Source organism: Tupaia chinensis, unplaced genomic scaffold (assembly GCF_000334495.1).
Source record: "Tupaia chinensis unplaced genomic scaffold, TupChi_1.0 Scaffold000113_1, whole genome shotgun sequence".
NCBI lineage: Eukaryota > Metazoa > Chordata > Mammalia > Scandentia > Tupaiidae > Tupaia > Tupaia belangeri.
The window spans coordinates 1,860,933-1,882,256 of record NW_006159577.1 but is presented as its reverse complement, the minus strand read 5'-3'; the positions used below and the strand labels follow the sequence as shown (position 1 = coordinate 1,882,256).

Below are 21,324 nucleotides of genomic sequence, written 5' to 3'. Positions count from 1 at the left end.
GGAGAGTATATAGTTACAAATCTTTTCTGAGAGAGATGTTTGCTATTGGGCATGTGTGATCCACCAGAGAGACAGAGACAGAAAGTGAGAAGTCACCCCCCAAGGGGGATGACCATGCTGCAATCTCATCTCCATTCCCCTCTCAGGATTTTAGGCATGCATGCACACACACTAGGCATGAGTTTCAAGCCACCTGGCCCAGGACTCAAACTGCAGTCTGCCATATGGGAGTCCGGCGATGTAACCCTTATGCCATCTGTTGGTCCTGGCCCTAGTTAATTTTGGAACATATATTTAACATCTTATTTGGAAGATTTTTGTTGTCAATGAGTCTTCAATCTAATCTTTAAAGGGGAAAAAAAAAGAAAAAAAAAAACCAAGGAATGAAATGTATTGTCAGAGACTGGTATAAAAAGAACTTCCTGCCCCTTAGCACAGCTGATAAGGGAGCTTGTGTTCCCCCCACCCCCGTGGCCCACTGAGATTGGAATCCTGATCCTTGCAACTTGAAAAATACACTGGGGGGCCAGAAGGGGGGTGGAAGGGGATTGGTGGTTAAAATGGCTAGATCCCACCTGGCCGACTGTGTGATTGGAGTCCCAGACCCAGCAGCTTATAAAACACATTGGGTGCATGCACGTGAGTGTCCAAAATCCTGAAAGAAGGGAGATGGAAGAGAAGGGGTTGGGGTGTGACCATCCTCCATCAGGGATGTTTTCTTGCTTTCTCTCTTCCTCTCTCTGTCTCTCTCTCTCTCTCCAGAGGGCATGTGCCCTTTGGCAAAATTTTGAAAAGAAAGAAAAACACACTGCGTGCAGGGACCAGCAGTTGGCGTGATGGCTATGTTGCTGGACTCCCATGTAGTCGACTGCAATTCGAGTCCTGAACCTGGTGGCTTAAACTCACACTGGGCAAAACAAAACAAAACAAAACAAACAAACAAAACCTCACACTGGGCACATGTGCATGTGTGCTCAAGATCCAGAGAGAATGGAGGAGAAGAGATTGTGGCATGGCCATCCCCCCTGGGGGTGATTTCTCACTTTCTGTCTCTATCTCTCTTTCTGGCAAGCACACGCGCCCTATAGCAAAAACCTCTTCAAAAATAAAGAAAAAAAAGAAAGAAAGAAAAACATGGGACCAGCAACTCAGAAGGCCCTTTTGGTCACCACTGCTTCTCCAGGGCACAGATGTGTTTGCAAAAGTCCTCTCTAGCAGCAAGAATGATGGGCTGAAAGGGCCGAAACTGAACACAGAGAAATGGCGTAGGAGGCAGCAGCGATAGCCCGGGCCGGAGATGAGGAGGCCTGCTCTAGGCGATGATGGCAAAGCGGAGAGGAAGCCCGGGTTTGAAGAGTTCTCAGTGTGATAGACCTGACCATAGCCCATCTCAGAAACTAAAAAAAAAAAGAAAAGAAAAGAAAAAGAAAAACACACTGGGTGCTTGTGTGTGCATGCCCAAAATCCTGACTAGAAGGAGAAATAAAGAAAGGAGGATTTTGATGTGAACGTACTCTATTAGGGGATGCATCTGTCTCTTTCTGGTGAGTTCACACTCTTTGGAAATAAAAAAAAATAGGGATCATCAGTTGGCGTTATGGCTATGTTGCAGGACTCCCATGTAGTGGACCACGGTTCAAGTCCCGGACCTGGTGGCTTAAACTCATGCCGGGCACATGTGCATGTGTGCCCAAGATCCTGAGAGGAGAATGGAGGAGAAGGGATTGCGGTGTGGCCATCCCCCCTGGGGGGTAATTTCTTGCTTTCTGTCTCTCTGTCTCTCTCTGTCTTTCTGGTGAGCATTCGCACCCTACAGCAAAAACAAACAAACAAACAAACCAAAAACCTCCCAATAAATAAATAAATAAATAAATAAATAAATACATTTAAAAATAAGGTTGGGAATTTTCTTTTTTTCTTTTTTTAAGGTTTTTGCTTCAGGGAGCATACCCATTTGTCCAGGAATCTCCATTCCCACTTGATCTTGACAGCGAAAGGTATGTGTCTCTCCTGGCTTGCTCCTCTCTCCACTTGTTACCTTGGTTTCTTTCGGCTGCACACCTTTCATATTTCATATCAGTGTGATTCCTCCCCTTGCTCAGAGAGTAGATGTGCTCCTTTCTGGGGACCTGAATCTCGGATCCAGCTGGAGGTCTGGGAAGCAGGTCCTAGTTTTCCAGTTCAGCCATCTGGCTTGGTGGACCCCCAGAGTTGCAGGGTGAGGGCGGGTGTAACTGGCACAGTTGTAACTCTCTTTATGGAGTAAGGGCATTTTTCCTGAAGGTCCAGCCATTCTCTTGCTGAGGAGGCCTGGCACTGCTGATCCGAGCTGCTGCCTTGTCCTCCACAGGTCGCACCGCTGCAGCCCCTCCCACAGGGCCACTCCCCCTCATGAATGAGCAGTACCTCTTCATTTTCAGGTTCCTTCTTTGTCCCTCTGCAAGGTATGGGTTCCACCCAGGCCACCAGGGAGCACTGATGGCATAGGCCATTGATCCAGTCACTTCCTTCTGCTACCCACTGCCTGACAAAATGGAGGAACAGGCAGCAAGGGCTGGTCCAGACTTCTCCCTTGACCCGAGGGGTTTCTGTCATCTCTGCTCAGCACTTTTTCCAAAGAGAACCTAGTGTACCTCTCTTGAAAAGCCAATAGGTTTGCGGTTTTCTTCTTTGTTTTTTAAATAATGATTTTATTCACCATAATCATCACTTTAGTTGAACAGAGAAGATAAAGAGAGAGAAATTGAGAAAGCAAGCCGCCAGGTCTGACACTTGAACCGTGGTTAGCCATGTGGGAGTCCAACACCTTAACCACCATGCTACCTGCCGGCCCCACAATTCTCTTTTTTTAAAGAATTATTTAATTTTATTTTATTTGTTCATTCTTCTTTTTAAAATTCGACCAGAGAGAGACAGAGAGGGAAAGTGAGAAATCAAGCTGCCAGGTCCGGGACCTGAAACATGGTCAGCCATGTGGGAGCCCACTGCCTTAACCACCATTCCACCTGCCAGCCCCAAAGGGTATGCTTTTTAAAAAAAAAAAAAATATTTATTTTAATTTTATTTATTCATTCATTTATTTTTTAATTTGGCCAGAGAGAGACAGAGAGGGAAAGTGAGAAATCAAGCTGCCAGGTCCGGGACCTGAAACATGGTCAGCCATGTGGGAGTGTCCAGCACCTTAACCACCACGCACCTGCTGGTTGCCAAAGGTTTGTTTTTTATAGATCTCTTAAAAACTGTGTAAAATATGATTCCTGTTGCCTTGGCTCCTAGGAGGCTCAAAGTCAAATTTAATGCTGAAGGACAGCAAGGATCCTGAAGTTGTGTTTCAGGAAGCAGCAGCGTCCTTCTGTGCTCAGCATACTCAGGGAGTTCTCCAGACACGAACTTGAAACCTTTCCTGTGTAGGTCAGCCTTGCAGAGCTCTGTGTTCTACTGCTGCATCATGTCTAGGTCCTACAATTTTTTAAAAATTTATTTTAAAGAATTATGTATTTATTTAAGTCCATTTGTTATTATTATTTTTTAACTTGATCAGACAGAGACAGAGAGAGAAAGGGAAGGTGAGAAAGCAAGCCACCAGTTCTGGGACTTGAACAGCAGTCGGCCATGTGGGAATCCAGCATCTTAACCTCCACACCACCTGCTGGCCCCGAGGCCCTATAATTAAAAAAATAAGTGTTTATTGCCATTATCAAGCCACTGGGCCTGGGACTTGAACCACCGTCGGCCATGTGGGAGTCTAGTGTCTTAACCACTACACCAACTGCTGGCTACATTCCTTTTATAATACGCAAAAGTAAAGGAGCAAAAGGAAACAAAGTAGATAACCTACTCTACTACCTATTTTCAGAAAAAATATATGTATAATAAAGAATGATAAAACAAATGTGATGAGATGTTAAAATTGGCAAATCAGGGACCAACAGGTGGTGTGGGTGGCTGACATGCTGGATTCCCACATGGCCAGTTGTGGTCCAGGTCCTGGATTTGGCAGCTTGCTTTCTCACTTTTCTTCTCTCTCTCTCTTTTTAAAAACTAATTATTTATTTAATTATATTTTATTATTATTATTATTATTATTATTATTATTATTATTATTATTATTATTAAATTTGCTGTAGGGCATCATGCCATCTGCTGGCCCTTTTGTACTATTCTAACAATGGTACCTATAAATTTAAAATTATTTCAAGGGGCTAGCAGGTGGCACGGTGGTTAAGATGCTGGACTCCCACACCGACTGACAAAGGTTTGAGTCCCAGACCTGTGGCTTCCTTTTTAGTTTCCCCTTCTCTCTCTGACTCTCTCTGGTGAGGGTGCATATCCTGTACCATTTAAAACATAGTAATAATGAGAGGCTGGAGGTGGCATGGTGGTTAAGGGCGCTGAACTTCCATGTGGTCGACCGTGGTTCAAGTCCTGGATCTGGCAGCTAGCTTTCTCACTTTCTCTCTCTCTCTTTCTCTTGCTCTGTCTCTCTCACTCTGTTCCTCTCTGATCCAACTAAAATAAATGAAGTTAAATAAAATAATTCTTAAAAACATAATATAATAATAATGATAAATAAAACCAAATATTTCTTTTTAAAAATTATTTTATATATTTTATTTATTCATTTATTTACTTATATTTTAATTTTGACCAGAGAGGGTCAGAATGAGAGAAAAAGAGAGAGAGGGAAAGTGAGAAAGCAAGCCGCCAGGTCCGAACTGCAGTCAGTCATTTGGGAATTCAGTGCTCTTAACCACCAGTCCACCTGCCAGTCCCCAAATAAATAATTCTTCTTTTTAAAAAAGAACTATTTTATTCAACTTTATTTATCCATCTATTTCTTTTCTTTTCTTTTTTTTTTTTTTGAGAGATTTTTGCTACAGGATGTATGCACTTGCCAGGAAGACAGAGAGAGACAGAGAGACAGAAAGCGAGAAATCACCCCCCAGGGGGGATGGCCACGGAGCAATCCCTTCTCCTCCATCCTCCTCTCGGGATCCTCCTCTAGGGATTGTGGCCATGCATGCACACGCACCCGGCTTGAGTTTAAGCCACCGGGCTGGGACTCGAACCACAGTTGACTACATGGGAGTCCAGCAACATAGCCATTATGCCGACTGCTGGTCCCCAAAATAAAAAAGTTTTAAGACAAGAAATAAAGATGTCAAACACGATTTCTATGCCCAGCCCAGGCCATTGAGTTTGTAAAGCACTTATTTTCTTCCATTCAGCGGCCTTTACACAGGACGGATAATTCTTTCCCAGCTTCATACTTCCCTGGGAGTGGCTTTGATGTCTCTGGGAACTGAGGGCCTGTAAAAGGCCTGTAGGACAGGTCTGCTGCTGGAGAGAGCGCCTTCTCCCTGCTCTAATCAAAGACTCTAGCCGAGGTTCTTATTTCTCAGTTCCCTATCTCTCCTATTTCATTTCCAGGAACCAACAGTTGTAGGAAAAAAGATAGTGGCCCTAGATAATAGTGGGTCTTTTTATTGTAACTGTTTTGTGCAATAAAATGGACTAGTTGTGTGCACTTGAGTATTTCAAGGGTCTGTGCAGCGAGAGTTACCGGGAGTTGGACTTAACTGCATTGTTACTCACCTATCTCTCTTATTCAGGGTTCAGCTCACTTCAGAACCACAATTATCTGAAGCTCTCAGTTGCTGCCTTGAATGGAGGTGGGAATTCTGCTGCAATGTTTTGTAGAAAAGCTGTGCTCGTTGTGGCTATAATATAATCACTATATGATTCATAATTAATTCTAATCAGTGAGTACATACTGCCTCTACAGATACTGTGCCTCTTTTCAACTACACATTAAAAATCCTGTGCTCAAAAAAAAAAAAAAAAAAAAAAAAAAATTCTGTGCTCAGGCCAGTTGGTGACATGGTGGTTAAGGCAGCTGGATCCCATGAGGCTGGCTGTGCAGTTTGAAACCTGATGGCTTGAGAAACATGCCAGACACATATGCGTGTATGCCCAAAATCCTGAGAGGAGAATGGAGAAGGGATTGCACAAGGCTATCCCCCTGGTGAGTGTTTTCTCACTTTCTCTCTCTCTCTCTCTCTCTGTTTCTCTCCTGTGAGTGCACACACCTATAGCAAATCAGAATGATAAAAACTCCTATGCTCATGGTTTACTCAGGAAGGGGTACAGATTGGAGTAGTTGAAGGTCTTATAGTTTTAGGATTTAATTGGCATTTGAGTTTATTTTTTAACTAAACACACATACAAACACAAACACACCTGCTTGAATCCTTTGAACAACAGAGACTACAGTCCTAGGAAAACAAAAACAAACATGCTGATCCAGACACGAGTGAATCTGTAGAGTAACAACGAGAAGAAATAAGCAAATATATTGGGCACCTACATTGAAGGAGGGCCTGCTCTTTGCTTGGCCCAGCTGGACCCCTTGGTACCAAGACTAAGCCCAGCAGGTTGCTACCTCCAAGAAGATAGTATTCCAGGGAACCTGCACTGGCTCAAGTATGATCTCATTTAAGCCTTGCAATATTGTGAGGTAGGGATTAAGATTCCACAGTCACCTTCGCTAAAACTGAAGCTCCAGGGAAGCTTAGGTGCTGGGCCGGCTTCACAGGTGTGTTACCCGTGCAGTCACACGCAGTCCTATGCTCAAAAGGCCTCTGTACTTGGCTCTGCTGTTGCTGTTTTCAAATTCTTTTTTTTTTAATGGAACTTCTTATTTTTATTTTTGTTTTAGAGACTTTTGTTATAGGGCACAGGTGCTCATCTGAGAGAGAGGGAGAGAGACAGAGACCGTGAGAGGGAAAGTGAGAAATCACCCCTTGGGAGGATGGCCACACCATCACCCCTTCTCTTCCATTCTCCTCCTGGGATCTTGTGCACATAGCATATGATTTTCAAGCCACTGGTTCTGGGACGCAAATCGTGGTTGGCCATGTGGGAGTCCAGCCATGTAACCACTATGGCCATCTCAAAATTTGTAATGATTTTGATCAAGAGGACTTGCATCTTCATTTTGCATTGGACTCCACTAATTATACAGCCAGATATCTTTAAGTATTGGGTTGTCAGGAAAGTCATGATGCATTTTTCTATGCAAAAATGACCCATTATGTTGCCCACGCCCCCTCAGCCACCAAGTGGCAGGACTAGCATAGAAGAAAATGCTTATTCTCTCCTCCAAGTTTACTACACTTCATCCACCTTGGGAAGCTAACATAAATGCAGTCATGTACCGTATATCATCCTTTCAGTTAACAATGGACCCCATTCATGACGGTGGTCCCGTAAGATTACAATAGGCTAGGTTTACACAATAGGCCATGCAAACATAGGTCTGTGAAAGTACACTCCACGCTGCTCACACAATGACAACATAATGATGTGTTTTTCAGAACGTATCTCTGTTGTTAAGTAACACATAACTGTACTAGATAAAAGGCTCCATTCCTACACAGTGGAAGCCTTTTTTTTTTTTTTTTTAGAATTTTTGCTATATAGAGTGTGTGTGCTTGCCAGAAAGACAGAGAGAGAGAAAGTGAGAAATCTTCCCCCTTTCTGGAGTTGGGTGGGGTTGGAGGGTGGCCATGCCACAATCCCTTCTCCTTCATTCTCCTCTTGGAATTTTGGGCATGCACACAAACATACACCCAGTGTGAGTTTCAAGCTGCTGGGTCCAGGTCTCAAATAGCAGTTGACTACATGGGAATCCAGCACCTTAACTGCTACGCCACCTGCTGGCCCCAAAGTCTAGAAGTCTTTATTAGCAGCCCATTGAGTCAAACAGAAACCAACATGAGTCTAAAGAGTTCCCTGGCCATGAGTCCAGCCAGGTGGCACGGTGGTTAAGTAGCTGGATCCCACAACTGGCCAACTGCTCAGTTATTGTTCAGGACCTGGCAGCTTGAAAATCATGCCAAGTGCATGTATGTGCATGCCCAAAATCTTGAGAGGAGAGTGGAGAAGAAGGGAATGGGGTGTGTCATCCTCCCTGGGGGATGCTTTCTCACTTTCCTTTTCTCTCTGTCTCTCTCCAGTGAGAGTACATTCCCTATGGCAAAACAAAACAAAAAAGATTCAATTCCATATGGCAAAACAAAACAAAAAAAAAAAAAAAAAGAAAAAGAAATCCCTGCTTGTGACGCCACGTCTTTGCCTGTCCAGCTTTGAGCCTTGCCCTTGGAATGTTCATTTCTCTGTAGCAGGACAGTCCCATGACAGGCAGACCTTCTGACATGTTGGCAACAGTGACTAAGGCCAGAGTCATAAAGGCCAGTGACATGACTCAGGAGGGCCAGTGGCAAAGTTGTGGTGGGGCTATTGCTGGGACTGGCCCAGTTTGGGGCAGAAAGAGAGTGGCTGACTCCCCCTCGAGTTGCCGCCCAAGGGGAAAAGAGATCTGCCATCAAAGGAATTTATCTAGCTCCAACGTGAATTAGTTGTTTTTTTTCTTCTTTTTTTTTTTTCAGTTTATCATAGGGTACATGCACTCACAGGAGAGAGACAGAGAAAGAGAGGAACGTAAGCTAAATCATCCCCTCAGGAGGTGGCCATGCCACAATCCCTTCTGTTCCATTCTCCTCTTGGGATTTTGGGCACACATGCACACATGCCCGGGTGTGCTTTTCTTTTCTTTTAAGAATTATTTTTAAAAATTTAACTTTATTTATTTATTATTATTATTTTCCAGTTTGATCAGAGAGAGAAGGAGAGAGAGACAGAAAGTGAGGAAGCAAGCCACCAGGTCCAGGACTTGAACCGTGGTCAGCTATGTGGGAGTCCAGTGCCTTTAACCAGTACGCCACCTGCCCGCCCCTCAAGTGTGTTTTTTAAGCCACTGGTTCTGGAACCTCTGTCAGCCATGTAGGACCTGGCTGCCTTAACTACCACACCACTGGCTGGCCCTCAAACTGGTCTTGAAGGTCTAAAGCTCCTGATGCAATGTGTACTTCAGTCACCCTAAACAGAACTGACTTCAGTGAATCTTCTTCCAGAAGAACTCTACATTTTTCCTTTTAGAGAGAGATTTTTTGTTTTGTTTTGTTTTCTATAGGGTATGTGTGCTCACTGTAGAGACAGAGAGACAAAAAGCGAGAAACCACCTCCTGGGTGGATGGCCATGCTGCCATCTCTTCTCCTCCTCTCAGGATTTTGGGCACACACGCGCATGCACATACACCTGGTATGAGTTTTAAGCTGCCAGATCCGGAGCTCCAACTGTGGTTGGTTACATGGGAGTCCAGGAATGTAACCATTACACTATCTGCTGGTCCTAGAATTTTTGAAACAAAAAAATTATTTTTCTAGGCTTTTTCCTAAAAAACCTATAAATAAGGCTCATGTTTGTCAGGTTGGCTGGCCAGCAGAATCAATGCCATGCTTGCCATTCACGGTGCCCTTGCTTGCCCCCAGGCAGCATCACTATTTCATATTTGATGGGATGGCCCCTGTATTTCACAGAAGAGGCCACGGAGGTCCTGTGGTTAGGTGACTTGTCAAGGCCTCCTATCAGGCGAACTGTGGAATCCGGGTTGAAACTGTCCCTCTTTGGGCTTCCCAGGCTCACTTTGGATCTGCTGTCCTGCCACTCAGGGCTACATGAGGTGTGGACAAGTAAGTGTACCTGGCCCCCTGGACCATGCTTCTTTAGAGGCTTGTTCTCACATTTAATCTCTGCCAGGATGAAATAAAGCTATTTTTTTGTTGTTGTTGTTTTTTTTTGTTTGTTTTTCCCTCCTCTGCATCAACTCTTCATTTTTAGATCATCAAATCTTTAGGAGAGTTGATTTAAATAGTACCATGCTGGGGGCTGCAAGTGGATGGTGATTAAGGCACTGGACACTCCCACATGGCTGACCATGGTTCAAGTCTCAGACCTGGTGGCTTGCTTTCTCACTTTCTCTTACTCCTTGTCTCTCTGGTCAAATTAAGTGAATGAATAAATAAAATTTTTTAAAAAATTCTTAAAAATAAATAGTACCATGCCGTCCAGCTGCAGTGGCACAGTGGCAGCTCAACAGTGTGATGCTGGAAGCCATGTGGGGGATCAGAGTTAGATTCCAGGTGAACTTGTACATGCCAGGTACACTTGAACGTGTCCGTGATCCTGGCTGGGATGGCTGGGGTGGGGAGCAGGGGATCGTGGTGTGAGAAACTGTTGAATGCACTTGCCTTTTTCTGTCTCTCTCATGAAACAAAGAGACTTAAAAAATAGTGTAATTATTACCCTCCAATAGGCCTGTCTCATTCAAATAGTTTGTTCATATCTGGTCATAGTTTATCTCTCTTTTTTTCCCCTCTACATACATAGATACTTTTTCCTGAACTATTAGAAAGTAAGTTGTAGATATTCTGATGCTTCACTTCTAATTTACTTATTTATTTTTAGGAAACTTTCAGGTGTGTGCGTATGTGTGTGTGTGTGTTTCTTGTGGTCATAAGGTGCATGCCAGAGAGATAGTGAAAGGAAAAACGAGAAATCACCTCCCAAGGGGGTTGGTCACACCGCAGTCCCATCTCCTCTATTCTCCTCCTGAGATTTTGGACATGCATGCCTGTGTATCTACTGTGATGTTCAAGCCACAAAGTCCAGGACTTGAATCACAGACTCCCAGTGTGCCTTAACCACCATGCCACAGTTGGCCCCATTACTTAAGCATTTTAACTCCTAAGAAGAAAAACTTTCTACAAAATCCTCCATATCTCTTCACACCTATGAAAATTAACTGTACTTTTAATTTAATTTTAATTTATTTATTTTAGAGATTTTTGCCATAGGGTGTGTGTGCTCACTAGAGAGGCAGAGACAGAGAGACAGAAAGCGAGAAATCACCTCTCAGAGAGGATGGCCACACTGTAATCTCTTATCCATTCTCCTCTTGGGGTTTTGGGTAGGCACACACACACACCCAATGTTAGTTTCAAACCACTGGGTCTGGGATTTGAACCATGGTTGGCCACTGAGAGTTCAGCACCTTAACCACTACACTACCTGTTGACCCTACTACTTAAACATCTTAACTCTTAAGAAGACAGACTTCTACAAAATTCTTCATATCTCATCACATCTATGAAAATTAACACTATTTTTTAACATCAGGGCTGTAAATTCAGTGCTATTCAAGGTGTGGTCAGCATACTGTAGCCCACCTGGGGATTATCTGCTACACATCTACCACTAGCTGAATGCCAAAACAGAGAGTAAGTTCTTAGAAATATTCATAGCAGAACCTGTAGTGGTGTAGTGGTTATGGCACCAGACTCCTATATGGCTGACTGTGTTTCGAGACCTGTACACAGAGGCTTGAAACTCATACCAGGCACATGTGCGTGCATGCCCAGAATCCCAAAAGGAGAATGGAGGGATTGTGGGTAGCCATCTCCCCTGGGGGGTTATTTCTCACTTTCTCGTTTTCTTTCTCTGTCTAGTCTCTGGTGAGTGCACGAGCCCTATAGCAAAAATCTCTCTCTCAAAAAAATAAACAACATTCATAGCAATTTGGGAGAGTAATTTTACATTTGTTAAATCCAATTTAAAAAATTGGGGCTTGCATTTTGTATGTTTTCATTTTATTTTCCTAGAATGTCACTTTTATACTATTTTACAAAAATGTCAGTCTGGAAAACAACAAAAACTACTCCTTCACTGTAGATAGTTTGAGAAATACTGACTAATACCTAGACCATTTTAAAAGGTTTCCCAGTTGTCACAAAATGTATTCCATTTATTTATGTATTTATTTATTTATTTTTGGGTGCAGGAGCCTATTAAGGCTTACACACTGCATTTGATTGTCACAGTCTCCCTGGTGGAACTTGCCAGTGGGCTCAGCTTAGAGATAGTAACTTAAGTGCCAGCAGATGGCGTGGTGGTTAAGAGCACTGGACTCTCATGTGGCTGACCACAGGTTTGAGTCCCAGATCTGGCAGCTTGCTTTCTCACTTGCCCTCTCTCTCTCTTTCTCTGTCTTGCTTGCTTGCTCTGTTTCTCTCTGGTTGAATATAAATAAAGTTAAACAAAATAATTATTTAAATATATATATATATATATATATATATGATAGTAACTTAAGTATCAGGAGACCTGGGAGACCTGGATGGGGGATAGGTCTGCAGTTCTGTGGAGCCCATAGAAATTACTGTTCAAAGAGGTATAAAAATGAAAGCCCAGTGAGCTGACAAATCATTTTCAAAGTTGATATGAATGGTTTCTTGAGGAAAGGGGAAAATGATAACACATCTATGGCATGTTAGCAGAATTATATTGACTAAGGCGGAAGAACCTGTGTTCATGTTAAATATCAGCCAAACGAGAGATTTGTAATGCTCTGATGCTAGAGATGATAATCAGGAAAACCATAACAACATGTTTATGCAGTGCTCAGGGTCTGGCTAAACTCCTTTGCACAAGAATAAAGATTGTTTGGTTTAGACTCAAGGTACTTCTGAGCTATGGAGTGATAGTCTTAGTGTGGATTTAGGGAATCCTCAGCAAGGCAGTAATATACATTTGTGTACATTCATTCCACTAAGAGGAATAATTAATGTGGTCGTTATAAGGCGTGATACAAATAAGTACATTTATTGCACGCACAGCACATTCAATACAGTGCCTGGCACATGGTGGGTGCTTAGAGCAGATGCTACTGAGCTCTGCACCCAGGGCTGACTTCATGGGCCATGCCCTGTGCAGGTGCACTCAGAAGGGCCCTGGCTTGGTTAAATGCTCTGCAGCTCCCACTTTGAAAATCTTTTATTTTCTTTTTTAAAGAATTATTTATTTAATTTCATTTATTCATTCACATATTTTAATTTGACCAGAGAGAGACAGAGAGAGAGAGAGAGAGAGAGAGAGAGAAAGTGAGAAAGCAAACCAGCAGGTCCGGCACTTGAACCATGGTTGGCTATGTGGGAATGTCCAGCTCCTTAACCAGTATACCACCTGCTGGTCCCTCCCACATTGACAATCTTAATAGTTTATAAAGAGAGGCACCATATTTTCTTTTTCTTTTTTTTCCAGAGAGATTTTTGCTTGCTGGAGAGACAGAGACAGAAAGCAAGAAATTACCTCCTGGGGGCATGGCCATGCCGTAATCCCTTCACTTTTTGAGATCTTGGGATCTTGGGCATGCACGCTCATGTGCCCAGCATGAGTCTCCAGGTCTGGACTCAAACTGTGGCTGGCCATGTGGGAGTCCAACAGTGTAACCTTCACATTACCTGCTAGTCCTGAGGCACCATATTTTCAATTTTCACTCTGCCTTGCAATTAGTCCTGCCCCGACAATGTCTATCTGACCCTTCGATTTCAGCAGCAGGTGTGATAAACAGCTGAACACAAGCTCGGATTGCCCTCACACTGGTAGCCACTCCAGGATCAGTCCCCTTAGAAGGACCTCAGTCACTGGGTTAGGACCTGCCCTAATCCATTATGACTTCATCTTTAACTTGATTACATCTGCAAAGATCCTATTTCCAAATAAAGTACTAGGGGTTAGGACCGGACATATCTGTTATGGGGACACAGTTGTGCCTTCTATAGATGAAGAGTGGAATTTATTTAAAATGCATAGCACTTGGGCCCCAGGCTAAATTCCCCTGGATACACTGACAGACCACACCAAGAATAATTTGTACCTCTGGGATCTGTTCATGTGTCACCTTAAATGGCACTTACACTATTATGTCATCACAAGGCAACTAGACTTCTTGGGTGGATTGGAGTCATGTTTGGACTTGGCCTTTGGTAAGTGAGCTGAGAATTTAACTTCTGATACGGTCATAATCCCAACTGGGCTTTTCCCACCGAGCTGTTTATAAATAGCCTCGTATGTTAATTATTAATACATGTAAAATATTTATTAAGCATTTAATTTATACCAGGCTTCTGTGCCAGGCACTAGAGAGTCAAAAAAGAACCAGGCACAGCTTTGCCCTCCAAGAGCTCCTGGTCTGTCTGGGAATGGCAACAAAAACTGACAAATCTGTGTGAGCATTTCCTGAATGCGTGGCACACACACAGCGGGTTCTGAGGTCTTCACTCTCTCCGGGTGTGTAGTCTACTTGAGCTGCCCAGGGAACTGTTCCTAAGCAAATATAAACACAGGAACCACTGCTGAGAATTTCTGTAGTGTGTTCAGACGGGAAGATGAGTTTTTTTTTTTTTGCTGCTTTTCTTCTGATAATGTGATTTTGGATAGAGACACGCATCTCCGGGCTGCCTTCTCTTTTCCTGTAATAATGAACAAATACAACGAGACGATTGCAAAAAGTTTCTCAGCTGTTTTATCATCATCATAGTCAACAGCGAACCTAGACATTTACTGAGCACGTAAGCAGCGCTAAGCCCTCTCCCTACATGGTTTCATTTATTTTTACAACAATCCTATAAGATATGGATTTTTTTTTTGAGAGGTTTTTCGCTATAGGGCGCATGTGCTCGCCAGACAGACAGAGAGAGACATAGAGACAGAAAGCGAGAAATCATCCCCCCAGGGGGGATGGTCACGCTGCAATCCCTTCTCCTCCATTCTCCTCTCGGGATCTTGGGCACGCACGCACATGCGCCCGGCGTGAGTTTTAAGCCACCGGGTCTGGGACTTGAACCGCGGTCGACTACGTGGGAGTCCAGCGACATAGCCATTACGCTAACTGCTGGTTCCCACTATAAGATATGGATTTTAATGATACCCATTTGACAGATGAAGAGACTGAGGCACAAGGTGATCAAGTCCAGTTCCACAGGACATAGAGAGTTAACTGTTAGAGCAGGGTCTCTCTCAAAGGGTCTGACCCCAGGACTGAGCTGAGCCCACAATAAGTACACTGGACTATCTTTCCTGTGAGTTCTGTGATTTTGTAGTATTTTTTGTTTGCTTTAGGTTTTATTTATTTCTTCCATGAGTGAGAGAAACAGCAGCCCCAACAGTCTTGGCATTTCTACCCACCTTCAGCCTCAGCTTCAGCCAGCCCCCGACCACAGTCGCACACTGCTTGGTGTGTTCAGAAAGGTCTCTGGGTGCAAACCTGGAACCTTCCCACTGGGTCAGCTTCGCAGAGTACTGCATGTTACCACCGTGCCACCGCCTGGCCTCTGCGTTTACACTGTTGAGAGGAATTTTAAAGGGGGCAGCCATCCACCAGGTGAGTGTAGGAAGGGAAGGTTTTATGAATCTTGAACTAGAAAAGATGGCAAATTCTTTGTTCAGTTTCCTTTTGCATCTTTCCGGCATGGTAACGGAAAGCAGGCAACTGTGTGTATCCGTCAGAAGCAGGTCCTCTCCTGGAGCTTCCTTTACCTAACGGACACCCCCGATTTGGTTTCTGGTAGATTTTCTTCTCTGTGCCAGCTGCTAGGAAGTTCTTATCCCAAATCTGAACTCACTCTAGTGACCATAGAGTACCTTATAAAACATAGTTTATGGGGGTGGCAAGTGGCATAGTGGTTAAGGTGCTGGAGTCTCACATGGCCAACCACAGTTCGAGTCCCAGACCTGGTGACTTGCTTTCTCACTTTCCTTCTGTCTTTCTCTGGTAAAAAATAAAATAAAATAAAATAAAATAAAATAAAATAAAATAAAATAAAATAAAATAAAAATTAAATTACATAAATAATTCTAAAAAATCCTATATTTTATATACTCTCACCACCCCAACTCCATCTCGTTCACATGTTCTTATCTTCCTCTTACTCTGGTGTGCCAGGTGCCGCCCATTTGCCTACACCTTGACTCTCCATCCTTTTCCACTCTGCTATCTGTCTGGGCACTGACCCATGGAGACCACACCAGTCATTCCCTTGCCCACTGGCCTTCCGTTGGGTTGGCCAATGGGGAACATGACTTTGTGGGTGGGAGGGGCCTGAGGAGGGAGGAAAAGGAGGTCAGAGTATTTATTTTCCTGGTCTCCCCTCCTTTCCCTTCTTCCTCCCACCACCTGGCCAGGTTGCCTGGGGCTGGCTGTGCCTTTCTACCAAAGGTCATGCTCCTTTCTCCGCTTAAAAATGTTATTGAGATATAATTCACATACTATAAATGACATCATTTTAAAGCACACCCTTTCAGTGGTTTACAATACATTTATAAAGGACATTTTTATCACCCCAAAAAGAAACCTGGAACCCATGAGCAATGCCTCCCCATCCTCCCCCTTCCATCCAGCTCCATGCAGCCACTAATTTATTTTCTGTCTCTGGACTTTCCTATTCTGGATATTTCATATAAATGGAACCATACAATGTGTGGGCTTTGGGGGCTGGCTTCTTTCACTTCCCACAATGTTTTCAAGATTTATTCGTGTTGTAGTATCAAAACTTCCTTCCCTTTATGCTGACTTTGAGATTCTACATTTCTCTTGCTGGGTCCTGGAAACTTCTTCTGTCCCTTGCCCTCTGGGCCTGCGGGTGGTAACGACTCCTCTTCTGCCAGCCCCACGTTGCTGCACTGGAGGGACTTCCCTGTACCCATATTTTCATGCCTACATCCTGCTCCAATTGACCTATTTTGGGTATATCTTTGTATTTTGTTGGGATCCTGACTAATACTTGGTTTCCCTGTATGTTGTATATATTGTGTATGGATGTCCAAAAGATGATTCACGTACTTTTTCATGATGCGTTAGGACAGAAAATATACATGATCATACATGAAAATACATGACAATAACAACGTGACATCGATGAGTAGCTCATTCTTATTTATTTATTTAGATTTTTGCTGTAGGAACATACACTCCCCAGAGAAAGACAGAGGGGTGGGGAGAGTAAGAAATTACCCTCCACTCTCCTCCATTCTCTTCTTGGGATTTTGGGCATACATGCGCCTGGAGAGATTGTCAAGTCATCAGATCTGGGACTCAAACTGTGGTTGGCTCTGTGGGAGTCCAGTGCTTTAACCACTATGCCACCTGCTGGCCAACTGCAATTCATTCTTTATGTTTTTTTAGAGATAGAGATTTTTGCTAAAGGGTGTGTGTGCTCACCAGAGAGGCAGAGAGACAGAAAGCAAGAAATCACCCCCCAGGGGCCACGGCCACACTGCAATCCCTTCTCCTCCACTCTCCTCTTGGGATTTTGGTCATGCACATACACGCACCTGGCTCGAGATTTAAGCTGCCAGGTCTGGGACTCAAACCACAGTAGACTATCTGGGAGTCCAGTGATGTAACCATCACACCATCTGCTGGTCCCTTGCAGCTCATTCTTATGGCCCTTGCCTGTTACCAAGCTGTTGGATGGTTTTAAGCATGGGTGGCCTCACTCCCTCCATCCCAACTGTTTCTGGAAATACCTATTGGGTAAAGCCTAGTTCTCAGCTGCATTTTGAAAGCTGCTACATTTACTCGGTTCAAGTGAATGTGACTGAAACTCCTAGTGAAGACCAGACTGAAAAGTGGTTGTAACTTTTGGGAACCAGCAGTTAGCGTAATGGCTATGTCGTTGGACTCCCATGTAGTTGACTGCGGTTTGCATCCCAGACCTGGTGGCTTAAAACTCACGCCGTGCATGTGTGCGTGCATGCCCAAGATCCCGAGAGAAGAATGGAGAAGGGATTGCAGCATGACCCTCCCCCCTGGGGGGTGATTTCTTGCTTTCTGTCTCTATGTCTCTCTCTGTCTGTCTGGCGAGCGCACGCACCCTATAGTGAAAATCTCTCCATAAAAAGAAAAAAGTGGTTGTAACTTTTCAGCTCATATGAAGATACACTTGAGAAATGTGTGAAACCCTCATTTCAAAAAGAGGGCTCCTGGGGAGGTATGTTAGTAGCCAACACTAACTTTTTCTTGCTTTGGTCTTGTCACCACCTGTGGCTAGAAACAGACTGTCCAGGCTCTGCCTACTTTTGAGGATTCTCAGAAAGATATTCAATAAATTTCATTTGTTAACAAGGAACTGCTCTAAAAAAAAGAAAAAAAAGAAAGAAAGAAAGAAAAAAAAGAATAGTATTCACAAATAGCCTCCTATTACTTAAGGCTTTGATTTTTTCCCTGTATTATGGAAGAATTGGCAAGGACGGCAGAGTGAGACAATGAGCTCCACAGCAGAGGACCACGGATAACAAGGCAAGGTTTTCTTAAGCCCGTCACTCAAACCCGAGGGCTTCTTTCTGGAGCAGTGGCTGATGTGAATGCTCAAAATGCCCAAATCTAGTAGCCATTTAAATCTCAATAACCAAACTCAGGGGCCAGGCAACTCTTTAGAACAGAAAAGGACACTGAAAGCTCTGCGAAACAAAGATCAGGATTCCAGTGTCCCTGGTTGTAGAAGAGAACTGAGGCCAGCCATGTTCATCTCGCAGACGTTTTATCTTCAAAGATGGTGTTCAGCTTTGCAAGGCTGAGGAGAACGGCTTGTTTAGTATTTCACCTCCATTATTTGGGGACATTTCAACACTTGACTGGCATGGGATGTTGACTAGAAACAAGGAGAACGGCCTTCACATTCTTGGTGGGAATTTCAAGTGGACCAATATTTCTGCAAGAAAAATATTGAGTATTTATTTTTCATTTATTTTTCTTTTCTTTTTTTTTTTTTTTTTTTACATTTAATCACTGTACATCTTTACAGCATACAAAATGAATGTTGCCACCTTGAATCCACTGCGTATTGGCCCAGTCAAAGATACTGTCATACACGTTATTATCAGCAATTTTCCATGTTTGTATCTGTTGAATGTTTTGCTTTTTGCCCCCCTTGATTCCCTCCCCACTCTGCACTGCCCACCCTTCTTCTGCACTGTCTTTAGTTTGCTATTATTTCTGTATAAGTGTCAAGAAAAGCAGTTTTAACTTTAATGAATCACGATTTTAAAAAGTTAAGAAAAATTTGCTTGGGACTTAAAGCCAGGAAAAAGGTTAATTGTATGTCTCTACTTAACATATACTGACTGTCTGCTCTCTATGGTAGAAACTGAAAGACTGGAGAATATAAAGGTATTAAAAATTGTGGGACCAGCAGGTGGCATGGTGGTTAAGGTGCAGGACACTCCCCCATGGCCAACCAGGGTTCTCGTCCTGAATCTGGTGGCTTGCTTTCTCACTTCCTCTCTCTCTCACTCTCACCCTCTGTCTCTCTCTGGTCAAATTAAAAAATAAATAAATGAATAAATAAAATAAGATGAATAATTATAAAAAAGAAACTTTTAAATAAATTAAAAAAAATTGTAATGGACACTAGAGACAAAGTGGAAAGAGAGTGTTGGAGGGGAAAGGCGTAGGAAAGGAAATTTGGGGAGAAAATGGAGAGGCAAGACACTTGGGGGACACAGGTAAGGTTTATTATCTGTTGAGGAGGATGTGTGTAATAGTCTCAACTGGGCTGGACTGAGGTGTATATCATGCTGGGTAAAGTCTCTTCACAATCTAAATGATGGATAGCGATTTACTGTATGAATAAAAAAAAAATTCTGTCCAAGCAGTAGGTAGATACTAAAAACTAAACCCCCCCCAAAAAAAACCCAAATATGGACAGATCTAAAATCTAGTAACAAATGCACTATAATTTTCTTTTCTTTTTTAAATAATTATTTTATTTAACTTTATTTATTTCTTTGCTATTATTATTTTCCAGTTTGATCAGACAGAGAGCGAGAGAGAGAGGGAGAATGAGAAAGCAAGCCATCAGGTCCAGGACTTGAACTGCAGTTGCCATTGGGAGTCCAGTGTCTTTAACTACCACAGCATCTGCCAGCCCCCACGTGCACTATAGTTTTCTTCTGAAACATTTTCTCTCTCTCTCTCTCTTTTTTTTTTTTTTGGAGGGGTTTTTGCTTTAGGGGGTGTGTGCTCGCCAGAGAGACACAGAGAGACAGAAAGTCAGAAGTCACCACCCCCAGGGGGTCTGGCCACACTGCAGTCCTTTCTTGTTCATTCTCCTCTCTGGATCTTGGGCATGCACGTACATTCACCTAGCATGAGGTCGGAGCTACAAGTCTGGGACTTGAACCATAGTTGATTATGTGAGAGTCCACCACCGTAACCATTACACCACCTGCTGGACCCAACTCTGATATCCTTTCTAAGTTAGGAAACTGTAGTTGGCTGGTCCCTCTCTTCATTCTCCCTTTTACCAAAGAGAAGCATGAACTAACTTATTTGCAAAAAAATAAGTTTAGCCTCAATATAATCTGTTATTTGCACAAGGCCCAAAAAGAATTATTAATTGATTTATGTGGCTTTGCTGGAACCTTTTATAAAGAGCTTCAGTTTAGACTCTTCAAAAAACCTCCCAAGGCTACTGAGCCAAGTCAGGAATTCAACTTCTGATTATGCCTTTAAGTACCTGTACTTGGAAGTTTTGGGGCCTGTCAGGAAGTGACATTCTTCACTTAACTGCCAGGCAGAACTGTTTATGGTACCAGGCAATCTTTCCAAGAGTTGGCTTTCTTGAGATAGACCTTAGTTCCTTAGCTTTCTGGTCATATTTTCAGATATGATGTTCCAGTCAAAGCCCTGGTGTTTCCAATTTCTGATGCAAGGCAACTGTTTTTACTGAACTTATGCAAATAACCATACTGCCACAAAATATGAATACTCACACATACTTTCTAATTCTGGAGGGGTCAGGAAGGGAGTAAAATTTGTTTCAAGTCCATTTTCGAAAAAAAAATTTTTTTAAGAGAGGTTTTTACTATAGGCCATGTGTGGTTGCCAGAGAGATAGAAAGACAGAAAATGAGAAATCACCCCCCTGGGGGGATGGCCGTGCTGCAATCTCTTCTCTTTCATTCTCCTCTTGAGATTTTGGGCATGCATGCACACAAGCCTGTGTGAAGTTAAGCCACCCAGTCCAGGACTTGAGCCGTGGTCAGCTATGTGGGAGTCCAGCAATGTAACCATTACACCATCTGCTGGTTCCTCAGAAAATTTTTTTTTAACTAATGGTTGAAGATATCAGTAGCTCAAAAGAAAACTAAAATCCTTAAATCTGGAAAACAAAGCATAGAAGAAAATAAATACAGTTTTAGTCAAAAGTCATAAAATTCTGTTTCACCAGTTCAGTCTCATGTAACTAATCTCTCCTCTGTTGAGTTTGCAATTTTTTTCTTTTTGAAAGAATTATTTTATTGACCTTTATTTATTTTAATTTGATCGGGGGAGGGGGAAGAGAGAGAGAGAGAGAGAGATAGTGAGAAAGCAAGTTGCCAGGTCTGAGACTTGAACAATGGTCAGCTATGTGGAAGTCCAGTGCCCTTAACCACCACGCTACCTGCCAACCCCAGCAGTATTTTTTAAAAAATAATTATTTGTTTATTATCATTATTTTTCTATTTTAACCAGAGAAAGAGAGAGAGAGAGAGAGAGCCTCCAGGTCCAGGACTCGAACCACGATCGGCCATGTGGGAATCCAG

General features: G+C 43.1%; 1 long non-coding RNA gene across 1 annotated transcript in view; it reads left to right on the top strand.

Annotated features, from left to right (window-relative positions):
* Nucleotides 1-1,939: 1,939 nt before the first annotated feature.
* The window catches only part of LOC102498981 (uncharacterized), a 48,900-nt gene continuing 29,515 nt past the window's right edge, over nucleotides 1,940-21,324 (top strand). Inside the window, exon 1 of the long non-coding RNA XR_333895.2 lies at nucleotides 1,940-1,997. This is a non-coding gene — a long non-coding RNA (uncharacterized LOC102498981). The remainder of the gene's footprint in view (nucleotides 1,998-21,324) is intronic.